Below are 4899 nucleotides of genomic sequence, written 5' to 3'. Positions count from 1 at the left end.
AAAATGCGGGAAAATTGAAGTGAAGGTGGAGGAAATGTCATATATCTCTTCCTATTCCTCCAAAATAGAAATAAATCAATAAATAAAATACGATAATTCGGACCGAGAATAGTATAGCAGAGTTAGCCCCAAAATCCAACAAATAAAAGAAAACGGATCCGCCCAGCCCCACCAAAGAAAACTGTATTAAAAGGGGTAACTACACTAGATACGTCCATTTCAATTATATTCCTGTTTGGCTTTCAATAACATCGCTCCCTGCGTTTTCGGGGGCTTGAAAGAGACGGTAAAACATCTAGAATAAAAACGAATCCATTATAATACAGGAAAGTTAGCCCAGAAAGATTTAAAAAAAAAAACAAAAAAAAGGGGGGGGGGAGTAGTCTGGTTTTGTCGAAAAAATATATGCTTAGAAGAGTAATAAAATAATACATCAAAGAAAAAAAAAAAGTACATAAATATGACGTCCAGGAGGCTTCGTAACACCTGCTATTCTGTTATTTATTCTGTATACTAAACCTCAAAATCTTGTTTTTTTTAATGCAAATGTGTCAGTGTTAAAACACTATACATACGGACCAAGATCAAGGAGTCACATGGATAATAATTCACTAAGAGACAGGCGCTAGGAAACTTATTATATCACCTTAAATTTTCTAAGTGGGGGGGGGAACATAGTATTAATCTGCTCCTTTAATACTTCCATCTATTGCCATACGCCTCAATCTCGTAAGGGGTTGCCACAAACAAATCGCCTCCAGTGGAATTCGGATGGGGGTATGCCCTCCCTGCTTTTAACTCGGCCTAACATTGCCATCTCTCCACCTAGTCACGAAGAAGTGCTGTGGAAGGGATGCAGGGCCGTGGTATTGTCTTTTTTCAGCCACTGAGCTACGGGAAATAAGCTGAAATAGGACGAAATATCTGGGCCAAGTTAAAGTGAACGAAATGAAGTGGGATGATAACGAAAAACGCGTCATCGTAGTGAAGGGGTTTAAAATTTCGGCGCGGCCATGCTAACAGAAAATAAAAATAAATCCAGTAATACCCGAAATAAAATAATATCTACTGTTACAAAATCCAATAATACCAGAAATACAAATAAATCCAGAAATATCAGAAAAAATAAATCCAGTAATACCAGATATAAAAATAAATCCACTATAAAACAAAATAAAGAGTAATACGAGAAATAAAACATAATCCAGTAATACCAGAAATAAAAATGAATCCATCAAAAAATAATCCAATAATACCAGACATGAAAACCAATCCACTATAAAAATAATCAAATAATACCATATACGGTATAAAAATAAATCCAGAAATATAAATATATCCAGTAATACCAAAATAAAAAATCCAGGAGCTAATACCAGAAACATAAATCCAATATTAAAAAAAAATAATAATCCAGTAATACCAGAAATGCAAATAAATCCACTATAAATAAATCCACCAATACCAGATATAAAAATAATTCCGATAATACTAGAAATGAAGAATGGAAAACTGGAGAAGAATGGGGGGGAGGGGGAGAGTTGACAAGGCGACAGGTTGCCAAGACCAGCCATGTCGTAAAAATACCCCCGCTAATACCAATACACCAGTCCTGTATGAGACAGCCCTGGCATGTATTCAATACGGACGGTGGGTGTTAGCGCCGAAGTGGTGACATGTGGAGGTGCATGGAATGTAGGAGGACTACTGGGCCTTGGGAGCAGACTGTGAAGCTTATGCCCAGAGTCGGACACAGAAAAAAATAAAAATAAATAAATAAATAAAATAATGCGTGGCTGCAAGATGAATTCCAGATGTTGCAGTGAATAATTTGAGAATCTGAATTTAATACCGTCTTCCATTACCCCCACTGGTGTTACAAATAAAATACATAAATAAATAAATAAATAATCATCATCATCATCCATTATTATCACCACCATCACCATCACTATCACCAAGATCATCATTAACATCAATCAATCACTATCACCATCACCATCATCATCATCTAGCTTTCTCTCCCCACCTAAGGATGGGATGGGGTAAGGTCGAGAGCAAGAAAATACCTGACAAAAGAATAAGTAGCAACTAAAAAGGACAAACGTAAATAAAAACAAATTACACACACACACACACACACACTAATAAAAAACCAAATCCACCCACCCATCAATAAAACGAAATAAACAATAAAGCAAAATCCTCTCTCTCTCTCTCTCTCTCTCTCTCTCTCTCTCTCACCTGTATGACAAGCGGGGCCTGAGCGTGGTGTAGGTGTGAAGTAATTCGGGGCACTCCAGGAAGCTCGCCCCCTCCCCCAGGTCAAGCCACCCAGGGTCATCGTCCTCGTCGGGGGAGAAGCGGGGAGGTGGGGCGAGGAGGGAGGGGGAGGGGGCGGGGGCGTGGTGGTGCGGGGAGGGGTGGTGGGGGGCGTGGGGCTCGAGGTAAGGGGGGTCATCACCGTCATCATCGTCGGCTATAACTTTGACCTCCGGGACTAGAGCAGAAGCCATCACTCTTGCATCCTGGGAAAAACAAAGAAAAAAATGTGATTAAGGTGATTAGGGTCAAAGAAGGTGTACTAATTGCCTGGTAGGGGTCGTTAAGGTCACATGAGTAATTAGAGCCAATCACTCCTGCATCCTGGGAAAAATAAAGTGATTGGTATGGGTGAATAGGGTCAAACAAGGTGTACTAACTGCCTGATTGAGGTCGTTAAGGTTGAATGGGGTCAAAGATGGTGTACTAATTGCTTGATAGGGGTAGTTAAGGTCGAATGGGGTCAAACAAGGTGTATTAATTGTCTGATAGGGGTAGTTAAGGTTGAATGGGGTCAAAGAAAGTGTGCTAATTGCCTGATGGGGGGTACGGTATTTAAGGTCAAAAGGGGTAATTACAGCACAAGTCATCACTCTGGCATCCTGAGAATAATAAAGGGTAATAAGGTGATTGGTATGGGTGATTAGTCAAACAAGGTATGCTAATTGCCTGGTAAGGGTATTTAAGGTCAAAGGGGGTAATTACAGCACAAGCCATCGCTCTAGCATCCTGGGAAAAGTAAAAGATAAGAAGGATGATTGATACAGGTGATTAGGGTCAGACAAGGTGTACTAATTGCCTGATAGGGGTATTTAAGGTCAAGGGGGTAATTACAGCACGTCATCATTTTTGCATCCTGGGAAAAATAAATAAAGGTGACTGGCATGGGTAATTAGGGTCAAACAAGGTGTACTAATTGCCTGACAGGGGTCGTTAAGGTCACATGAGTAATTAGAGAGGAGGCCATCACTCTTGCATCCTGGGAAAAATAATTAAAGGTGATTGGCATGGGTGGTTAGGCTCAAACAAGGTGTACTAACTTACTAACCAACTCATTTTAAGAAATTTCCACTGGCACTATCATACTATTTTTCCCATCATTCCTGTCACTTTTTATTACTCTTCCTTCCTTTTCAGGTGGCTTTACAATGAGTGACAAGCTTAATGGTGTCCCGTAAGCCAGGACAACATTTACAGCGCTGGGTGGTAACCATATAACCAAGCCGTAAGTGTTCCCTCCGTATCAACAAGTGGGTTGGCAGAGGGTTAGCGCCCCTCCCCGTTAAACAACTAACTCAGAGACGAACGGCCACCCCTTAAGGGATTATGGCGTCTGGCTATAGATAAACAGATAGACAGATAGATAGACAGAATGACAGATAGATACAGATAGATAGATGGATATACAGGAAGACAGACAGACAGAGGTAAATATACAGACAAACAGATAGATATGCAGGCAGACAGACAGATAGACGGACAGACAAAGAGACAGACAGAGGATTCCTAGATAGGTAGATACATAGACAGACAGACACAGACACAAGTAGCCATAGATAGATAGATATAGATAGATAGACGTACCCGGTTCCCTCTACGGTCAGGTAAAAGGCTGGCTGTAGTCCTTTAAGAAGTTCATCATTGGTGTGCAGTTCTGTGGGGGAGAGAGAGAGAAAAGGTTACCTGGGAGAAAGTACAGTTTTCTTTAATCTCTCTATATCTATCTATCCATCTATCTATCTCTATCCTTATCAATGTATCTATGTCTCTCTCTCTCTCTCTCTCTCTCACACACACACACACACACACAAATCCTTCAACTCACCGATTTAACTCTCTCTCTCTCTCTCTCTCTCTCTCTCTCTCTCTCTCCGAATTAACCGTTCTTCCTCACTTCCTCTTTCTTCTCTCTCTCTCTCTCTCTCTCTCTCTCTCTCTCTCTCTCTCTCCAATGTCACAAGTCTGATAAGTTAGGGAAAGGACTGCCAAGAAATGTCGCGTCTAAATGGCAATAGGCGAAGGGTGGTACTGCAGAAACGACCAACCAGTTGAGAGAGAGAGAGAGAGAGAGAGAGAGAGAGAGAGGCAGGCAGGCTGGGAAAGTGTGACAGGTGAGACAAGGTGAGGTAGGAAGAGTAAGGCAGGTAGGGTGAGGCAGGTAACGTTGGTGGGTGAGGCAGGATGACAGGTGAGGCAGGCAGGGTGAGGCAGGTAGGGTGGCAGTTGGACTCTTCTTCACACCCTCTCAACTGTCCATCGATTCAGCGCTACTTCACACCTTGGGGGAGAGGAGGAATGGGGAGAAGAGGGAAGGAGGGATGGGGAGAAGAGGGGAGGAGGGATGGAAAGAAGAGGGAAGGAGGGATGGAAAGAAGAGGGGAGGAGGGATGGAGGGAAGAGGGGAGGAGGAAAGGAGGGGAGGAGGAAAGAGGGGAAAAGGAAGAGGAAAGTAGGCAAGGAGAGGTAATGAAAGGAAAGGAGGGAGAAGAGGAGGGGAGAGAAAATGGGGAAAGGAAGAGAAAAGAGAGGGAAAAAGGAGAGAAGGAATGAGAAAAAGGGAAGAGGGAGAAAGATGGA

The 4899-nt window shown here is 42.3% G+C and overlaps 1 long non-coding RNA gene across 1 annotated transcript in view; it reads right to left on the bottom strand.

Annotated features, from left to right (window-relative positions):
* Positions 1-2400: 2400 nt before the first annotated feature.
* Positions 2401-4899, bottom strand: part of LOC145418094 (uncharacterized) — a 155989-nt gene continuing 153490 nt past the window's right edge. The window contains exons 2-3 of the long non-coding RNA XR_013900637.1: positions 3907-3976; positions 2401-2528 (exon numbers count right to left, since the gene is read on the bottom strand). This is a non-coding gene — a long non-coding RNA (uncharacterized LOC145418094). The remainder of the gene's footprint in view (positions 2529-3906; positions 3977-4899) is intronic.

The sequence above is a fragment of the Coenobita brevimanus genome, chromosome 112, assembly GCF_032717465.1.
Source record: "Coenobita brevimanus isolate Jiangsu-jjx chromosome 112, ASM3271746v2, whole genome shotgun sequence".
Classification (NCBI taxonomy): Eukaryota; Metazoa; Arthropoda; class Malacostraca; order Decapoda; family Coenobitidae; genus Coenobita; species Coenobita brevimanus.
This window is presented reverse-complemented; position numbering and strand designations above follow the sequence as displayed.